A 21,708-nucleotide genomic window follows, 5' to 3' on the forward strand; every position below is an offset into this window, starting at 1 on the left:
CAGCAGGAAATCATTTGCTGAGAATACTGGACTGCAATGCTGGAGATCTGGCCAGGATTGCTTGGCTACTGCACCCAGACCACACAGGGATGACTTTTAAAGTTTTGATCTCATTGGAGCACTACTTTTCTCTCCAGTGTTGTGATGAAAAGCCTTTTTTGGCTGTACTGGCTGTGAAGCTTGATTTGAAGTCTGTCACGGATCTGAAATCACACAAAGGAAGCAGGGCCAACCTTTCAACTCCTATGGTCACTAGGAGAGAATCAAATACCCTGGCCTTGCACCAGAAGAGAGCTGTTAAGTTGCAGGTTGAAAGCTATAGGTTGAAGGTTTTAAACTCTTTTTCTGACTAATATGCTCCTGTCTTGCCAGAAAAGACATTGTTGAATTTTTAGTGTCTGTGTATGCTCCAGGAATAAAAAGCACATCAGTTTGTTTTAGAAATGTGAAATTGATTTCAGAAGACTAGGTGGGAAAAGTGTTTCTCTCTCCATGCAAGCAAGACACATTAAAATCTGTTCTCTGCACAACAACAGCTCTGTATTATGCATTAACAGCTCCAAATTATTAGCAGAAAATTTTAAACCCATATTCAGTTTCTAAGCATGTGACCAGATTTTAAAGATATTTAGCAATTTTATTAATATATCTTACTTTTAAAAGACTGTGCTGAAGTTCCAGGTGGTAGTAACTTGCACATCAAAAGAAGTAGTTTTCACATTCAAATAATGCATACGTGGCTTTCTGATTTTAAATATTTGTTTTTCCAATAGTACAATTCATCACTAAAACTTTACTGAAGTGAATTCAAAGATGACTTCTTGTCAGACAGTAAAAAGACTGTACTACATTCATTTGATATTTTTTAGCAGAGGTCTGTGGACAGAAAAAAGAAACTAAGTAGGTTTTTTTTCCCTTCTCCACACATTTTCTGTCAGGTTGTATAAGCTTTTGAGCAGTAATTTAGAAAATTACTCCACACAGGCTTAGCCAAGAATCCAGTCAAGGTATATGAAAGATGTAGGAGAGACATCCTTTTACAAAATATGGTTTTCACCTCAGTTTCATAGATCTGCAAAGAGTGGGAAGAAGTATATCACCGCCCCTAAAGATAGAATGGCTGTACTGTGAAAGGACCTATTTGACTTTCAGGAAACTTTATAAAGACCTTAAATTAGCCCCTTCTCTGTAAATCACAAATCCTGAAAAGCTTTCAGGAAGAATGTAAGAACCCAGAAGCCTACTGGCTTAACAGCTTCACCATCTTCCCCTTCCTATTGCAATGTTCTCCCTTTCCAGGTACCCTGTCAGTCATGGCTTTGTGCTAGGCACAAATCAGACTCCCAAGGACAATTGAATTCCATATATTTAGGCATAAGTAATTGGATACTATGTACAGAGTGCATGCACCAGGATTGTTTCTTTGAAGGAAGGTGCACAAATACCCAAGCCCATCACCCAGCCCACATACTCAGCCCCTGACCCCCTGAGATATGTCAAATCTCATTTACAAATAACCTCAGTTGTATTTACTTATCTGAGTGTCACTTCATTTACCTCTCAAGTATCTTCTCACTGGAACTGCATTAGCAGGTTTCAGATCACAGCCCAACCTCCTACTAGCAAACTGGTATTGGGTCTCTTCAACGGCAACCAAAGCCACTTTGCTTTACTTAAGCTGCACATTTGACCTGGGCTTTAAAGACTCCTCAACCTGCAGCAGTCCAGCAGCACTGAAAAGTGACTTGGTTTGTCTGGAACTGGGATAGTTTCTAAAAAATTGCATAATCTTGAGTGACAGCGAACTCTCACAACAGTCAGTGCTACAACAGTGAACAATATAAAAGCATTATGGAAGAACTTAAGAATGGCAACCCTTCTTAAGTTCAATCATTCCTTTGAAATGTTTGTCAATATTTAGGATATCAAGATCACCAACCATGCAAAATTTGAACCATATGTATTTCTATGCTGCCTTTGGCAAGGACCAGTTTAAGATGAAGGTAACATTAAATACATCAAGAGTGTGTGTGTGACCATGGCAACACAAACAGAAGTAAAGAACTACTGTGAAATTTTCAAAATGTTGGACTAATCAGAAATGTCTGCTCCATTCGTACAACAGCTACAACCCAGATGTGTGTATGGAGAGGCTGTCATTTGGGTCAGTGAAGCACTCACAGGACAGACAGTGATTTTACCTGTCAAAAACATGCTTGTTTTATCAGAAGTGTCTAGGCACCCAAGAAGACCTCACTGGCTCATTTGGAGATTGCAAGGCAAATGCCAAACACCATGAGGAAAATGGCAGCCACTGAATGGGAGAAAAACTCAGCACTTCTTGGGATGAGAAGGATGGAGAACAGCATGTCAGGTCACCTCTACCACCAGTAGCAGCACCATAAGGAATGCACAGCTATCTGTAACCACCATGGTCTAATGGATGACAAGAAATAAAACTGAGAAAAACCAGCTTGAAACACAAGTATAGACAAAATTAAGTATCAGATCCTAAAACATGATACATTTTGGGTAACAGGAAAATGATGGCTTTGACAACAACATGTTGCAGTTTTGTAAAGAAACGGAAAACAGGTTCTTGGGTAGGATGCAGAACAGACAGGACAGATGGGACAGTGAGGTATTTGGATACCTATCCCTGTCCTTCACACATGAAGTGCTTGAAGCAGTGTATAAAAATGAAAGCAGCCTTCATCAACAAAGTCCACTAATTGGTCCTGAAGAGTAAGGTTATGCACTCTCTGAGCAGCCTCCCTAATTGAGAAATCAATTCTGAAAACCTGAGTTCATGTGCACATTTTGTGAGTTAGATTGTGTGTGTTCACCCTGAAATAATGTCTGGGTCACCACTTCAGACACTGGTCTTTTCCATTTGAAAAAGAAAGAGCTCACGTTAGAGATGACTACCCCTGCTACACCCTTCTCCTCAGATATAGAGTCCATTGGCAATAATTATTAGTTATTCTTACTCTGCCTTCCTCTTCATCACACTAATACATGCCATCTTATTGCCAGAAAACATGAACATAGAAATGTCTAAAGAAGCACTAAAATTGCAGCTTTAAAACATATGCAGTGTTGATTGATATTAAGAGGGCTCCCGGCATACTGAAGAGCTACTTGTAGACTTTGGACACTTCAAATCATAAATGCACAGGAAAGTTATATAAAAGCAGTTAATATTAGATTAATTGGTAGTAAGAGTAGGAAACTTTATCTAGAATAGCTTTGAAACTAATTTTAATTAAAATTTTTAATTATTACAAAGGAAAAGAATATTTGGAAAATACTTGTGAAATTCTGGTTGTTGCCAAAATAAGGCCTAAAGGAAGGATCAAGTGATCAGCTACATGTAGCTGTATTTCAAAGTGGGTCATTATGCATTTTCTAAATTAAAAATTAAAAGTAACATTTTTACAGACTGTTACATCTCTTCTAGCTGAAGCTCCTACACTTTCTTTGAGTTACATATTCTATTTCATACTTCCTATTTTATAAAAAGAAATAGCGAGTTTCCAAAAATGGCTAAACATGTAAAGTCTTTATTTACAGCTTGTGATGAGGTGAGAAGAAGCGACAGAATTTAGACTTTGACAATTTTGAAAGCAGGTAGTGTGAATGAAAAAAAAAGTCCAGAATCTTTAGCTTTTCCCTCAGAGAGATGCAAAGAGCCCGTAGCTGATATGAGATGGGATATTAACTTAGCATCTCACGTGTAAACTAAGAATGGCAGCTCCAGGTTACCTATAGAGTGTGAAGATTTAATTAGTGAATGTTTGCACTCTTTGTTGAAGATGTAAGACTCCATATAAGTGCTAAGCATTACTACAAAGAGGAATTTCAGACCTTGGTAAGTTCAGTTTACACAGTATAAATGACTTCATATTTCTGCTAGATAATTCTCCAGTACTTTTACCAGTGCTTGCCATCATCTAACTGCAAAAAGTGAAACATTGCCTACCTTAAAGGCAAGATGATGAAATTTTGCAAACTATCCAAAATAATGTATTGCAAGGCAGAACAGCACAAGAAAATATTAACCATGGTGAAGGCCCCGAGTGTGTTACATTCTCTTAAACCTGATTCATTCTTGTTTAAGACTTTATAGACATGAAAAAAAACAAAAAAGGAAGAGAAGAACTAAAATTTATGTTAATTTCTTTCTAAAAATCAAATAAAGGAAGTGCTGGAAAAACCTAATCCCGATGTGTCCAGCCCTAGCCCCATTAAAGTCAACATGAAAACTACTGATGGCAGAGCAGGGTCTCAGCCAATGCAGCATATTTTTTTAGCACAATTTTATTGAAGAAAAGCAAGTTATGCCAGATAGCTACTCATAGGTGATTTGGAAAACAGCACAAACACTGAGGTGACAAAGGCAGCTGCCACTACTCACTTGCCCAAGGTAGTAAAAAGGGAAAGCAGATTTGTAAAGGTGCAGAAAGACCTCTAGCACTGACTGGAGATGAAAGGACTGGAGACATTAAATTTAGATAAAGGTAGTACCATATATTAGAGAAAACAGTTTCAATTCCTTCTATACAAAAATGGGCTTGGCCCTGACAGTTCACTGTCTAGGAAAGAGATGTTGCCATCACATAGTTCTGGGAAATACCACTTGGGGAAAAGATTCTGGTATGTTTTAACTTACTTCTTTTAAATAGAAGCTCCAATGTTTCTGCTGTGAACAGTAGAACCAATCATTACCTACGAGAAAAGCCTTGGTTTAGGAATGAACAGAAGTCCATAAATATCCAGGTATATCCTGCTGCTTCACATATTGCTTGCTTTTATTTGGACCAGTTATCTAAAAGAATTAATGAAGAGTTGGTCTGAATACACCTTGAGCTGGAGGATGACTGCATTATTTTCACACAGACTTTTGTTCAGTTTGCTTTTCCCTGCTGACAGGATGTCCCATTTTCAGGAAGGCAATCTGCTTTTCAGCTGCTGCTCTCCTTGGAGAAGGTATGGCACGGCAGCTAGGAGGTAACATCCTCGTGCGTCTCCAGCTGTCCGCAGGAATTGCCAGCGTACGGTGGGACACAAAACGGGGAGGGAGGATCGCGGCTGAATTTCTGGCTTCCTTCTGTCTAATTGTGTTTTAATGATCTCACTACTGGTTATCTTGCCCATCAACTGCCCTCCGCAGCAAAACAGGCCCCATGAATCAGGCACATCATCTCAGCACGGCAGGGCTGTTTACAGAACCGAAATATGTAATTTAATAATACTTCAGGCCAGATTCTCAGCTGATGTGAACATGCACAGTCTCACCAAAGTCATTGGATCTATTCTGACCAGCTTTAGGCAAGGAGCTGGCTATCTGTTCATAAGGACTGTGGAAAAGAGCTTTTATTTATACACTATGCAAGGGCAGGAAAATCCCACATTCCCACTGGGTTGTCTCACTGCATGCCAGTTTCTCAGAGCTCTGAGCTAATTTGAGGAAACACAATTAGAGAGAGTGTCATAGCTGCTAAAAGGTCTGTAATTCATCACCTGCAGAACAAGGGTAGTCAACACTGAAAAATGCATGAGCTACTCTGAGTTATTTGAGCCACTGGAGCAGTGGATCACAGCAGCACGTATCCCAGTTCTCTTCCCTTCCTCCCAGGTTAGCAAAACCAGGCTGTGAGCAGAACTCTTTCTCTGCAGAGACTCTGCCTCCTTTATGCATTCTTTGCACAACAGCATGGTTTTTCCAGCAATCTTACAGACACACTTTTAGATCATTTTAACATCAAGGTCAGTACCCTGGAAGGTGACACATGGGCATTTAAAAATCCTTGTTCAGGGGATACATTGGACTAGGATCTCCATCTCCCTGATCTGGCAATCCCTAATTCCAGTCTCAGTTCAGAAGCCTAAGTCAATCAAACCAGCAAGCACACTTGGGCTCTTCCTATTAGAATGAGCTCCACAGGGACTAAGGCAAAGCCTGGTGTCTGAACACCAACTTGTTCGCACACACCCTTGATGCTGCTAGTCAGAGTCTGGTCAGAATTGCTGAGACAATGCTGAGAAGCAAATTCAGGCACCTGAGGAACTTTAAAGTGCAAAAACAAGTCCCTCCTCAGATGTCCAAATGTTCCAGATACCGAGTAAAGAGACCTCAGGGTAGCCATTAAGACATAGGTCTCAAAATCCATTTTTGTGATTTTTTAACAACAGAAATTATCAGTTTAGGCCTGAATCATTACATATGTATAGATGCCCAGCTCTGGAAATTTTTATCAGCCTAGATTTGATCTACACGTTGTGTTATATTCCACTAAAGAGTTCCACGCACTTTTAACCTGTTGTTTTTTGGTTTTATTGCTAAGCTATCAGTGTGGCACAAAGACTAGATGAAAATAGTTTCTGAGCTAGTACTTCAAAATGAGATAATGCAACATCAGCTGCAATTGTTATAAGAGAGACTTTGTGGAGAAGTTTTAAATGAGAAGAACACCTGTGATATAATAGGTTTTTGTGGTTTGTTTTGTTTAACAATATTGGTCTTTCATACATGAAAACAAGAAGTTTATGCTGTCATCATTTCAGGTGTGTATTCAAAGCAGGGATTACATTTTTAAGCACAACGAGTGGAAACCAAGGAGAAAGTAGGTTGCAGGAAATACTATGTGCTCTAATGCCATCTATTTGGACTTACTGAAATACACAGCAGGCTGTACTGTCAATTAATGGGATCAATGGGATGGTGTGCGCTGGGGCATGCCACATCTGGCAGGCGTTCTAAGGACAATCTGATTCTCTCTCAGCATTGTGTACAGCTCCACACATCTGTTTGTGAAAGTTCAAGGCTCAGTTTATACCGTGATTAAACCCAAAAATATCTTTTCACACGTGGCACGCACAAAACACAGTGAAAGAAAGCTTAGGCAATAATCCATGAGAAGAGAGCTAAAAGCAGAAAACCTCACAAATCAACAACAGTCTGCCTGCCCCTATGCAAGTTCCCCCAAGTCCTGGGGATGTGGAGGCAAGAATTTGAAGAGACGATAAAGAGATCTCATATTCCTTGATCACCACAGAAGCAATGACTTTCTCAGATTGGATATACATGACAGTTGATGCCATGATGAGAAAAATGTATCCTGCTTTAAGAAACGTGATTTGTATAGCTGGTGAATGTGAGGTGGCAATTATAAATACTGAGGGATTTGTTTCTTCTGGGGTAAGTTTTGAAGAGCTTTTCAGAGAAACTTCTCACTGCTACATTAATATTTTCACCTTTAGATTCAACTGACCTGACTCTGCTTGAGGTAATAGATGTGAGAGTCACTAGAAACACCACCTGAATCAATGTGGTGGGAAAGTTGAACCTGGTAGCCAATGTCAGGTGTTGGATGAAACAATGTGTACTCAGAAATATTTTTAGTACCTCTTTCAAACCACAGCTTAGCTGATGTTTGAAGTAAAGCTAATGGCACCTTTCTGACATAAGGAAGTATCTATGTTGATGATGCTGCATCTAGTTTTGTCAACACTAATAGCAAAACACGAGAGTTTTACAGGTTGTAAAGATGGTTTTGATTTAACACAGATTTTTCTCTAGTGCTGAGAAAGGTGTTAAAACAGACTTAAGCACTCTCATTTTTAAAGTAGCTATTTTGTGTTAAGCAGTCCCATTTAAATGAAAGTCATAAATTGTGCATGCGCTCCTGCTGGCTATTAGCTTCTAGTTAGTAGATTCTGAATTACCTTCCCAGAGTGAAATGCTTATGTGAGTCACAGTTCATAATATTGCTTATTCAGCTACACCTCTGTAATTCGAGCTAATTGAGTTAAGTAATAGTGTCACAGGACTTTGGTGCAGACAGTTTCTGCTCTGGCTGTAGCTCCTTGTTGTCAATTACCAACTCACACTAATCACTATTACTGTCAAAACTGACATCAGTGTATGGCAGTATTTATCTTACTCCAAAAGGTTCATTTACATGTGGTATCTATTCTCTGCCTTCACACCTTATTCCCATTATTTGAAGTGTTCCCACCTACCCTCCCCCATTCTATCCTTTCCTCTTTCTGTTATTAGCCATAGCCCTCTTTTACGATTATTTTTTTAATTTATAGTATTAATCCCATTATTTTCAGCACTGATCAACAAACGTGGGTTCCCTAGCAGTTCGCTTTCCTCTTCTCTGCCGAATCAATCGTTACCATAATGGGCGTCTTGTTACTCTGACTGCCTGCTCTGCACATTTTTCCAATGAAGGTGCTGGAGAGTCTCAGAAACCCCTCAGCTTTTCTCAGAGAACTGATCCGCTGAACTCCAAAGGACCAGCATCACTGGAAATGAGAGAAAGCAATGGCTGATCATGGCTTTACCTTGCACTACTCTGCTGAAGCTTTCAAATTTACTTGCAGCTGCTGCTGATGATACAGTATTGGAAGAGATTTTACAGCAGCAGTATATTGATGCTATAAATAAGATCAAACAGTATTCCTGTTAATGATGAGGCTTAATAAGGAAGAAGACATAAAAAAATCTTTCAAACCCCTACAGTGTTTCTACAGTTTATTTATTGTCTTACTTCCTACAGCTCTCTTCAATATCTCACTTCTCTTATGATTCTTTGTTATGACTTTGATACACTTAGATATCTGGCTTTCTTCTAGGCCATATTTTATATTGGACCTAGATTACTTCTTCTCATGCTATATGGACAATACTTGTTTTCCCATACCTTCCCTGTTCTTTATTCTTTCCACATCTCTTTTTTTCTGCTTCTGCCTTGCTGCACGTCTCTCCAAAGTTGTATGACGCTGCCTTCTAGTGACTGCTTTACCGGCTCATCTTCTGTTCATTTCTATTCCCAATCTTCATTCTACTCCTTGCCCACTTTGGATCCTTCCTATACGAGGTCTTTCTGTATCTCATTTAGATTACTTATTTCAGAATACAGTCCCTAAGCACAAGTATAACAACCATAACTTAAACTCCCCCATCATCACGATTTCATATTGGGCAAGAATTTGTCTGGCTGAATTTAGAGAATACAGTTAGTTAGCCCTATTATGCAAAAATACTATCTGAAAAAAAATTAACAGTTACATAAAGATGAAGATGGTCAGGTGTGTCCCCTGGACCATAATTTTCTCCCATCAGAGATACAATGTGTGGTATCGCAGCTCTCTCCTGAACATCTCATTTTCATTTTGCTGAAGGCCATGCCCTAAACCACTACAGTTCATGTTTTTAGATCTGGCTTGCAGCCTACACTCCAGCACACCTTCACAGAAGACAGTATCTTTCCCTCCAGTCTTCCCAGTGGGCTTGGGAGGCTCTACTCACAGCTGAACCATCTGCAGTGCACAAGGAGGGTCTGCTGCTGATAGGATTTTACTGTATGTGCAGAAATTTTGAGGCCTGACCTTTGCACTGGCACCTGGCTGAACTCATCCTCCTCAGAGCCTCTGCCTGCAGGGCAGGGCAGCACCCGAGAGCTTTCTCTCCTCCCTGCAGCAGCTGGGTAGCCACAGAAGAAGCTACGGCAGTCACAAAGCACTGCAATCCTCCTTCCTGCCTGGGATTTTCTGAAACAAGTACAGCTGAGGTACACACAAAGTATTTCACAGTGTGATGTGAAGTTGGAAAATAAGCCTGCAGTCAGTCATGTCCTGCCTGTACTGAAAACAGCTGCCTGGAACACTCACTGGCCTCCCAGCAGTATTTCTAATTTACCTCTGTACCTCAATAATTCACCAGCACCCCAAGCCCATGCTGCTCCAACAGAGAACCCCCTTTGCCTTACACAGCTTCTGCCAGGCAGCCTGACAGCACAAGTCTGAACTTTCCCCTGCAATAAAGAAGATGCTGCCTATTCACGCACTGCATCAAGCACTTGGCTGTGTGGGTTCCTCCTTAGTGCAACTCCTCAGTTCTTCACAGGGAATTGCTAAAAATAGCATTTTTGTTTCTTGCCTACTGCTTGGTCTTTGGGATTCTATTGTAGTTTTGCAAGAAGTCAGTTTGTGAGAAACACCACTGAGAGACCCTGCTTGAGTTCTCTCTGAGTACTGTGATTTAGAAAGCCTAGACAGAGCTGAAGGACCCAGTGATAAACCATACAGTCCTGGAGACCAGACAGGCTCACCTCTGGACTTTCTTACTAATCAGCACTGGAAGGGGCAAACAACTTACCTTTGATATACTGAAATGCAAGAGTTTTGTGTCAGTTTTCCCCTAATAAAGCAGTGACATTAAACATACCAATATTTTTTTTCTTCCAAAGTGACCCTTATGTATTCAGCATAGCTAAGTGAAAAGGAGGGGAAATAACATGCAACACAGATTGAACAAAGGCTCTGGAGATTTACTGTGCAGCTTCCAGTGTGAAATGTCCTTTAGCAGCAAACCTGGCTTAAAATATCCTCGGTTTTATCACCTTTGCATCTTGGTCCTGCATCTATATCTCACCTAGACTGCCTCCTCCTCATAGAATTAATGCAGCTTTTAGGGGCATACACTGAAATAATCCAGGTTGCAAAACCCCTTGGGATGGGGAGAGGGGTGGGGTGGGAAGGGCAACAAAAAAAACTGATGCAAAAATTTAATTCAGTGACTTTGTTCATCTAGTACCCTCGCTTTTTGGGGAGTCATGACTTGCAATTATTTTAGAAAATGCTTAGTTATTACTGAGGGATTCTGTAGGACGAAGATTGTTGTTGAGACCTGCATTCTGTGCAGACAGGTGAGAGTAGCACAACTCCTGGAAACTTGTATTAGTTTCCCCACCTGCACACAGTAGAAAAGAACAAATTAGGAAAGTCATTGAACTCCAGAGTGGGAAGTGGAGTCAGGTTTAAGTTTTACACTTCAGAAGATCACATTTTTCTTCACCCTGGGGGGAAGAGGTTTTTTTCCCCATGGAAAATGGCCACCGTTCACGTCCAGGCGCATGTGGCTGACAGTGGGGTGCTGCCTCCTAAAATGTCGCAGGATTTCTCCCAGAGCAAAGCTGCCAGCACCTAGGACTCTGGCTGCCCTTGGAGCCCCTCTCACCTGACCCTGAGACACTGGGGGAATGCGCTTTTTTTCCCATGCAAAATGGCCACCATTCATGTCCAGGCGCATGTGGCCAAAAGAGGCACACTGACTGCAAGCCTGCATTTTTTCCATGTATTTGGAAGTCCTGGGATTTCTTTCACTCCCTCACTCACCTTCTTGTAAATAGCTTTGGATTATACACTGTGCCTTCCTGTCTGTTTTCCTTCTCCATTATGAGATATAGAGACACTAGTGAAACTCAGAAGCTCTTTCTCAGAAGAAAATAGCTTGTAGAAGTTTTAAACATGTATGAAATGTTTACCAAGCACCAAGTCATTATCTCTGCAACAAGAGTTCTAAAGGGCAAGACTTTTTTCAAAATATTGCAGAACAGTTTCATATATATTTAATAGCTTTTGGCAATTTGACCAAGTGTCAGATTAATAGGGCCTGTGTTACAAAAATGTTATAGCTATAGAAGAATTTATGTGGTTTTTTAGCCATTTTGAATGTAAAAGATTATGCAATGCAGACCTTTTTTTTCCTTTAATTACTCTTTCCTTCATTACACCTTTACCACAACTTTATATGGCATTAGAAGGATGCTTTATAATTTCATCTGTTTCCTGGCACATACTGAACCTTGAATTACTCAAAATGTCGCTCTTGTAAAAGTGGGGAGGAGAAAAGGGCCTGCTGGAGGTTTTATGAAGATGCAGGCTCACAGGCTAGACACAGGAAAAATAGCACCTGACTGCTAAGATTTCGGCTGCAGGAGCCTGGAGGGAGGCCACGTTGAGGGAAAAAGTGAGACGAGGCAAAAATGCGCAACCTGAGGCAGTGAGTGACAGATGGCAGTGCCAGCCTCGCCCCACGGAACAGGAACAAATACCACCACAAGACTTCCCAGGGACTTGAGGCAGCCACGGCCATGCCCATGCCTGAGGGAAGGGAAGTCTCTGCTTATCAAGACTGCTATCTATTTTGTTTCTCCAGGGTGACCTCCACAACACTGATGGTTCCATCCTAGGCTTGAAACCAGAGTTTTGATACAAAGACATGTATAGTTCAATGACATACCATAAAAGAAGGTAATTTATAAGTCTATAATACAAGAGAGGATTATGGATCACTATACTTCAACAGGAAATTCATGGATATACCTCCCTGACATATCAATTTGGAGCCCATGCCTCTGGATAACTTTTCCCCTCCCTGTTTTTCCTCCAAGCATGGATGTCCTTTAGAGGAAGCTGTAATAAAACTAATTTCTACCATCACCAAGGGCACTGCAGATGAAAAATGAGAATACAAGTTGAAATGAACATAAATATTAGATGCTAAAATATATCACTCTTCAGAATGCAGTAGAGACTGAGAACTGTGCAGCCCTGCATATATTCTGTAGCTTGTGACAAAGTCATTTCTGTTTCTTTCAGGAAGATAAATAGGTCATAGAGTTCAACCACATAATCAGTTAACATGTATAGGGTATAGGAGAGAGTAGCATTTTCTCTTCCTATATCAATCTTTATGGAAACAAATAAAACATAAGAACTTCCAAACCCTGAAATGCCAAATGAGCCACATTGAACTCCATAATCAGAGTTTAGAAACAAAATCAACAAAATTCTGTTACCAAAAAAAAGGAAAGAAAATTAAAGATGAAATTTAAGAGCTTGATTTTTGTAATGATTCAATACCCATAGCATGAAGTGGAGCCTTGTCAAGTTGTTATTTATTACCTGTGGGACTGGAGAGTCTTACAATTGCACTCAAAGCGAAATGATGTCTATCAGGATTTTGTTGCCTTGGATCTAAAAATAAGGCCTATTCTTCATATTAATTTCAATTAACATTTAAGTCTGGCTATGGCACATGTATGGTATTGGGTTCCAAAAAGCCAATTAAAAAAAAAATTGACCTGTGATGTATATTTTTTGCCAAGGAAAATGTATATAAATTATCTGAAAGCTTTTAGTCTATCTTGTAGAACTGCCCATTACAAGTACTCTGCTATGTCTTCTCATAACATGATTTGGAAAAAACAATTAAGAGCTTAAAAAGAACATCTAAACTTACTATTTGACCCATAAATGGATCATATTAATTTCTTATTATTCAAATTTACTTTAATGTTTTCTGTAGTATAGCAGCATACACAAGAGATTAGAATAAAGAAAGTTGGGAATGAGGATACTTATAGCAAAAATTTCCTATTTCCAAACTCACTATAGTATGAAGAATATTCATATACTTTTAATTTGTTTAGGTATAGTTACTCTGGGAGCTATTGTCATGTAGGAGAAAATACAAGGATAAACATGTTTAGGATGAAGAAGAGAAAATTTGCAGTATCATTTTCTTGGTGATTTATTTCGCTATCAATGGAAATGTCTAGAAAAGGAAAGGGAGCTGAAGATCTGTGCCAGCATCCTCAGAATATCCTAACAAAAAATGTAGGGGGTAGCACACAGATGAGCGGTCATGAAGTTCGGCAAGGGTAGCGATGGGTCTGCCTTGGGGCAGGTTTTCGGGATGTATCTGGATTCAGAAACTCTGTTTTCTGGATGTATCTGGACTTAGAAATAGGGTGAGTGCCCAGGTCCTTAGGTCTCAGTAGTTTCTGTCTGAATCCTTTGGTAATAAATACATTTTAGGAATCTAGCTGTTTGCATGAGGCAACAGCTCTGCCACTCTTTAATCTTTCCTGTGCTTGATAGTACTTCCTTTAATTTGGAAGTAGAGAAGCTTATCAGAGTAAAGAGGATAATTTATGAACAAGACTCATAATGATGTAAAAAAAGGTTCAGATTCAGCCCATAATTATCGTTTTTAATGGGATTGCATGACACATTCAGGTGAAATAGGAGCTTACAAACCTTCACCCAAACTTTGCTCTGCTGCCTTGTGCACCTTTGCTTGTGTAGACGACGGCAGCCTCAGACCCTGTCAGTACAGCAGGCTCTGCCATCTCCAAAATTCTTTAAAAATTAAAAGCCTATTCAACCAGAAATTGAGCAAAAATTTTTTAATCTCTTTAGTCTGTAAAAGCTTTTCTGAACCGAATCATCTAACCCTACTCTCTAAGTAGAATGAGACCCAGAAGGAAAAAGGTGTTTGGGAAGGTCTGGATGAGACCAATTTATACAAAGTAACACTCAGTGTTAAAAGTAGGGATAGTAAATTAGGCTAAAAGGACAATGTGGTAGTGTACAATGACAAATTATGTGACAAAATATAACTATAAATGTGCATAAATTTAGGCATATAGAATAAACCAACCTTAGACCCCTGATATCTTGCTCAAAACTTCATTGGATCAATTAATGGATATTATGTGATCTTTCAGTTTTTAAACCTGTTCTCAGCTGTAACAAGAATGTAAGGGATTTTATTTTTATTTTTTAGATTATTGCATCACAAGAGTTAAATGGAAAAATGGCTCACGAAGAATTCAACCAAATTAAAGAGTACTCTTAAATTGCATTTGAATGGAGGAAATATATTTTATCATAACAAGTTGTTTTCACAACATGTATAGCAAGAAGTTCTTGGAAACATATGCTGCAACAATGGCAGATGTCAAAACCCTTTCATTATTGCTGGTATTTTATAAACAAAAACCAGCAGCTCCCTTGAAATAAAGGAGTATTTAGGATTCATCATTCATCACAGACCCCTCATCAGCCCAGGTGACTGATAACTGAGGTTATCTTTAACTATGTCCAAGGTATAATTACTTGTAAGGTAACAGTGCCTTGCTCTTCAAATAACCTAATAAATGGCAATTTAAATGGGGCTTGGGTGTGGAAAGAGCTCCAGGCACAGCAATGGTGGTCTCTTTGTGGTTCCAGGTAAGGAACAAATGAGTGTGTTCATACCTCTGAATCCCAAGTCTAAGCACCAGTCTCTGAGCTGCAAACCAGATGGGGTTGCAAAACCATGTAGGGAAGCTTTTGAGGAGTTCTGCCACCTGTTTCCTCAGTACCCCCATTGAGCCACACTGCCCTCACCAGGTCACAGCAATTCTCAGGAGGCTGCAGACTCAAATTCATGCTGACACCGAGACGCCCCAGCAGCTGGTTCCTGACAGGAACCCAGCAGCACAGAACATCACAACTGTTTCACCTTGGTTCAATAAAAAAGGTGCTATCTATGCTTCCTTCACCCCTCCCCATCACTGCAATAACATGAGGAATTTAGCATTCCTACGCTATATCCATGGATGATTTTCAGCTCACATTGTCAAAGCAGGAACTCAGCAGCAAGGAAGGCTGTTTGCATAAATGATAATAACAGTAAAATCTAGGTCAAGTTGTACTGCAAATTTTATATAGATATTGCAGGCCCCTCTCACTCAAAAACTGCCAGGGGTCTGGAGTTGTGACTAAGACAACAAAGAGGGTGCAAAGGAAGGTCACTAGCAACCACCATATCTCTGTAAAAAAACCAAACTACCAAAAACCCAAAACTGATGTGTGTGAGAGTAGATATCATGAGAGTCATAACTGAATTTTAATTGCAGGGAGGAGAAGGGAGAGAGGTCCTCAGGACAGGGGAAAAGTGCATCCAACATGAATACTGGAAAACAAAGTTTTCCTGTTGATGCTGCTCACTTACTATTCACACAGTTTTCCTCCAAGCACCTGAACCTTATCAAGTAAATATTTATCAGTATTGACTGGTAAGTGGCTCTAGATAAGAAGCACCTGAATTTTTGAAGACCAGCCCTTGGACTACATTTTCATATCATTCAATCTCCTTGTAAGAGCAATGAAATGCTGAGACTACACAGGATATCTGTGAGGTCTAAGTTTTGAAAAAGCCCACAGCAAGCTGGCATCTGGGAAATATTATCTTTTGGTAACCCAAGCAGAAGGACACACAGGAAATACATGTTTTTTACAGTTCTCATTCCTAGCTTTGGCTATCAAGACCTCTCAGTTTTGCATAGCTAAGATTTTTACCAAAACTTTAACAAAGAGTGAAAAATAACTATTCATATTCTGCTGTGTGTATAGATATATGCATTTTACTGAAACAGATGCCTGTAGCTTCTTATGCAAGTAATATGCATTAATTTACCACTGTTGGGATTTAAAATAATTTGTGTTCACTCCTATATGGCATGAGGAATAGAAGAATATAACATAACACATTCCTCGTGCCTGCAATGTGTCAGTGCCACTCATTCTCATATACACTAATTGGTTTGTGTACTCCTAAGTTAATCACTGACTTTTTGGAGATGAAAAATCGTATATAATTAAAATTTAAATTTCTATATTTGTTTCTCATTTTTATTATCTATATATTTAGGATATTCACCTACCATATGTTACAGAGCTTTATTATTTCAATTGTAAAAAAACCCAACTTTACATTTACAATCTGCTCCTAAAATAATCACCATTGTTCTGCTCATGAGACTCACCAGGTTGCAAAGGAAATACAACAGAAGGGAAATAAATTGATTATTATATTCAGGGCCACAAACAAAATAAGAAGTTCTTTAGAAGAAAGTAATTTGGCTGTTTTTTTTAAAGTTCCACTCAACTTTTCTTCACAGGAGCATCCTGAAAAATGTACAGGTTCACTGCATTTCAGAAACCAACTAGTTTTCTAACCAAACACATTAGACAAGGCAAACACACACATACATTATTATTTACAATCCAGCATTCTTGAAAGCATCAATCTTGATGAGTCCTTCACTCTGCTCTTTGTATCTTGGTAATAATAGTTCATCAACAGAAGAGTTACCAATATAAATAAATCAGACAGAAAACAAATGAGCCTAGAAAGAGGCTCTGCCCTCTTCATCTTGAATCTGTGAGAGATGAGTGATAGAGAGCTGGGTACAATGAAAGATTTAGCATTGCAAAGAGGGGCTACAGGGACCACTTGCCCCTCAGTCAGAAACTGCAATTCAAAACCAGACAACTTCAACCTGTAGGGACCTGTTCTCCCCTTCACTGAGAATCCCCCAAGCACTGGGGCTCACACCTCTACAGGCACATTTGCTCCTGCTGCTGCTCTCCTCAAACACAGCAGTGAACCCTGCTCAGTCCTTCATCACCAAAGCATGAAAAAACATGTTCTGGTGATATCCTTTAGGCTCTGGACCCCAGCTGGATAAAAAGGGCCTCTCTGCAACACGGAGTGAAGCTCCAAACCAACAGAGTACTTACCCACCACTGACCAGGTTTTTCCTCATCCCCTCCATAGCAGATCTCCCAGTTGGAAGTTCAGCTGCTTTGAATTCAACTCTTTTTCCTGCCCCTCCCACACTTTCTTCAGGAAGCTGAGGCACTCAGCATGTGATGCTTCCCTCAGAGGCCAGAACCTGAAAATTTAAATGTTGAAGTTGAGGGGCTTTTTTTTAATCCTTAAAACAAAACCTCACAACGGAGGCAATTTCCAAACTCCTAATAGAATCTTTTATTAATATCTTTTTTTTTATATTACCTTCTTTTATCTCAGTTATTTCAAGCCACTTTTTTGCTGAAAGCTTTTGGAATAATTAGTTTTTAGGGAGAGAGACACTTAAAGTACTTTTTTAATAGCAACATTTTTTTCAAGTATTTTCTGCTCACCTGCCTCCAGTTCTAAGTGTCGTTCTGAGCAAAAAATAGAAGGACAAAATGGGATCCATTCCTAATTTGATTTAGGTAATAAATCATTTTAGCACAGTTAAACAGTAAGAATGTGCAGAGGGATAAAGGCAGCACAGAAAAAAGGTGCACATCAGAATCTTATTCCCAGTCCTTCCATGTCTTGTGTTTCAGGATTTGTGCATGGCTGCAGCACACAGAGAAATCACTTGGACTGGTAGCACCTTCTCTGAGCACAGCAGTCACAGAAGTAGCAGTGTCATTGGCAGGACAGGAGAGACACATGGCCAAGGACTGGACTGAAGCTGAAAAGTGAACTTGTGCCCTTGGTAGAGCAAGGTGTGATTTCCCAGAGGAAAAGGAATGAAGCATCATAAAAATAACAGTTTCATGAGGGATCCTCAAACTCAGGAAAAAAATTATTGGCAAGATAAAAAAAAGATTGAAAAAAGGATTGAAAATACACCTGTGGCAAGAGAACTAATTTTGAATCCATTACATAACAATGGATGGAGCCCTGTTACCTGGCTGGTTTTGAAGCAAATACAGCACAATTTTACCTGCTGCTCTAAGCTCTACCCTCTCGCAGGAGTCACATGGCTTTGCTTGTCCTTCAGGCAGAAAACAGTCTGCATAATATTCAGAGATCAGACGCTGCTGAAATCTGATGAATTAATGGTTTAATTCTGCCAAACTACCCTTGAAGAGACTTTCATTTCATGGAGGAATTTAAAAGGGGCTTGCTCCTTTTGAAATATTTTGTTTGGTTAAGAAAAAAGCACTTTCAAACATCCTTTGCTGTACCAGGGCACTTAGCAACTTGTCCAGTGGGTCTTTACCCTCTGTCTAGAAATAATACAGCTTTCAAACTTTAATGCTTTTATTTTGTTTGTGTTGAATTTTTGGCTTTCTTTGAGCACTGTTGTATGCTGTAATAACACTCATTTTGAACTGTTATTGAAGTTCATTATGGACATGCACACAGTGTTGTCTCTTGTTTTCCTTAGAGCAAACTAAAATATTTTAAATTAATTTCAATTGAAATATTTATTTTCACTCTTCAAGGGAAAATAAACCAAATTGATTTGTTTTGGGGTGCAGTATATGTCTGAATCATGGTGTCATGTTTTAACTTGAGGGAATGGCATGAAGCCGTATCAGGGTGGGTTGAGGGTGGATATTAGGAAAAGGCTTTTCACCCAGAGGGTTGTTTGGGCACTGGAACAGGCTCCTTGGGGAAGTGGTCACAGCACCAGCCTGACAGAGTTCAAGAAGGATTTGGACAATGCACTCAGGCACCTGGGATCATTCTTGGAGATCCTGTGCAGAGCCAGGAGTTGGACTCGACGATCCTTGTGGGTCCCTTCCAGCACAGGATATTCTATGATTCTATAATAACCCCAACTGGCAACTAAATTCACTCCCTCCCTCCACAGTGGGACCGGGGAGAGAATCAGGAAAGTAACCCTGAGAAAACTCATGGGTTGAGAAAAAGACTGGTTAGCAGGTAAAGCAAAGGCCATGCACAGAAGCAAAGCAGAACAAGGCATTCACTCAGCACATCCCATGGGCAGGCAGGTGCTCAGCCCTCCCAGGAAAGCAGGGCTCCATCACATGGAAAGGTTACTCGGGAAGACAAACACCATCACTCCAGTTAGCCTTCATGCTAAGAAGATGTATTACAATGTCCAGGCACATTTAACTTGAAAAGTAGTACTCCAAAGCTTTTTGACAAAGGACTTAATTTATGTCACCGTTTTTCTGCTTCACAGAGAGGTAAATGAGCATACAAATAGTGAGATTGTTAAAAAAACCTAAACCTGAACATGGTCTAGAGCGTGGCCTTTCAGAATACAGGTAATCTGCAGCCTGCAAAGCCATACAGGCAGCCTGCAAAACTACTTTTCAGAGGTTCTTGTGCTCACGGACATCAGTACTGCAAGTAGGTATAAACCACAGCACAGTGCTCACCTTGGAACCAGCCCTTACTCAACCAACTTTGAGCATAGCAGCTGAGGAGGAACTGAGAGTAATTTCAAAAACCACAGGTTACTTTTCATGAAGTTCTATATGCCATGGGGAGAGAGTTAGATGGGACTTGCCAGGCCAAAGCACCAGTTCAATGCTGAGCAGAAGAGTTTTGCCTGACTGACTCAGCAGTCAGAACAGTAGCACAACTACCTTAGACAAATATGGGGCATTTATGCTATTTGCACATACATGCAGCAATCTTACCTGTCAAGATGAATTCAAACTTAACAAGTCCTAACAAACTCAGAGACATGACAGAAATAGCTCATAGCACTACATCAAAATGGAAAATGGGGGCCTGATTTTCCTAGGGTTTGGACAGTTATTAATGCCCTTATACTTTTATATAGTATTTAATACAAGCCCACTATGATCTTAGAGTCAAGCATGATTGATCATTATGCATTATGTGTTAATAATGATTAACTGCAATGATTAATTGCTGCTGTTCAAGTCAGTGACAACCACAGTTGTCATTGTTATGTTAATTTGCAGCACTAAAAATGATGATGAACTAAATTGACTTCATTTACTTTAACATAACCTATACTCTGTTTTAATTATTGTAAAATCTGTTCTAACAGTTCTATAAATACCTTGCTGGAATTCATGTCAAACCCCATTCTCCCCATTCCTATATTATTAGTAGAGCTTGTTTAAGTCTAAGTCAAAATATGTGTCTAAGATAATTTATTCATAACAATATATTATCCTTCGTTTCTATTATCTGGGAGATTGAAAGGAAATACAGTTTAATTCAAAATCCTTGAAAAGACCCAGCTCCAAGAATGACTCATATTACCTGCCTAGATGAGAACTACCCATACTTGCAACCCAGAGAGAGAATGTGACAACTCCTGTAAAAAGGCAGGTGCTACAATAATTGAGCCAGTTACCAAAAACTTGGAAGTTCCCACTCTGGTAGGTGGTCGCCATTTGGACAAACAAAATCATGCACCTGTCCTGTGTCTCCTGAAGGATTCAGAAGGTTGTGGGGCATTAAGGAGACATGCACACAGGAGAAGCAGAGTGAACAAGGAAGACTGGTGGTGGGAGGTTAAAGAGTGCTGATCCTGGCAATGCCACCAAACATGGGACAAATGACATAGAATGATGACTTCAGGGATCAGACCACTGTTGTCACTGTTTCCACTGCAGTTCATGCACCATGGTGTGAATCCAGTGTCAGTCAGTAACACCTGAGCAGTGGCTATCACATCTAACATTCACTGTCTTCTGTGAGGCTGAGCAGCTGTCCTCAAACTACTTTGAGATACACTGAGCAATTCCAGTGGCAAGGATAACAGACGAGATCCTGAAGTGCACATCAGGACTGATGTGAACAACAGAAAACATGAAATTTTGCTGGTCCAGCTTGCATAAGTGGCCTATGTAAATAAGGACTTGTACAGCTTGTACTGCACAGAATAAAATAGGGATACTTGAAATGGACAAAAGACTTAATGTTCAACCCCTGCAGCCCTCCTGTGTGTTGGCTTTCTGCCAAGTCCTGTGTTACCTACATCCCTTTCTTGCCAGTTTTCCTTTGGAGAGTGTCAACAGTGAATGAAAGGAAACAAAAACCCTACCCTTTTCTCCCTGTTGTATCCCTTAATCTGTTTTTCCACAGAATCCCCAGGAACAGCACAAACAACACAGCCAAGAAGCCCTCAGAGCTGTGGTAAACTGTCAGGAGAAGCCCAGCCAGTGACCAAACCACAAGCAAACCTGCTACGGTGAAATGGAATTGGCCACACTGTTGACAGGGTTCCATGTTTTCCTTGTACCATTTAAAACATACATTGAAAAAAAAAAAAGGCATTGCAGTATACAGTGCATATATGATATCTATCTTAAATTCTGAGTGACAGCTTTGTGCTAGAGGCATACTCACCTGGCTGGTCACAAATGCCTTATGTCCATGAGAGATGCAGCATTTCTGAAGAATAAAGAATGGTCCACAAGTTCCCATCTTCATTAAATGAACTGGAAAAGGAAAATTATTGCAATTACAGTGCTGTGAGTTCAGAATCTGTGGTTCAG

The 21,708-nt window shown here is 39.9% G+C and overlaps 1 long non-coding RNA gene across 2 annotated transcripts in view; it reads right to left on the reverse strand.

Moving 5' to 3' along the window:
- Positions 1-21,708, reverse strand: part of LOC108449327 — a 109,845-nt gene that overhangs the window by 83,807 nt on the left and 4,330 nt on the right. For both annotated transcript variants that reach the window (XR_001865487.1, XR_001865488.1), the window contains exons 2-3: positions 21,560-21,651; positions 17,212-17,366 (exon numbers count right to left, since the gene is read on the reverse strand). This is a non-coding gene — a long non-coding RNA (uncharacterized LOC108449327). The remainder of the gene's footprint in view (positions 1-17,211; positions 17,367-21,559; positions 21,652-21,708) is intronic.

Source organism: Corvus brachyrhynchos, unplaced genomic scaffold (genome assembly GCF_000691975.1).
Source record: "Corvus brachyrhynchos isolate BGI_N302 unplaced genomic scaffold, ASM69197v1 scaffold249, whole genome shotgun sequence".
In the NCBI taxonomy this organism is placed as follows: domain Eukaryota; kingdom Metazoa; phylum Chordata; class Aves; order Passeriformes; family Corvidae; genus Corvus; species Corvus brachyrhynchos.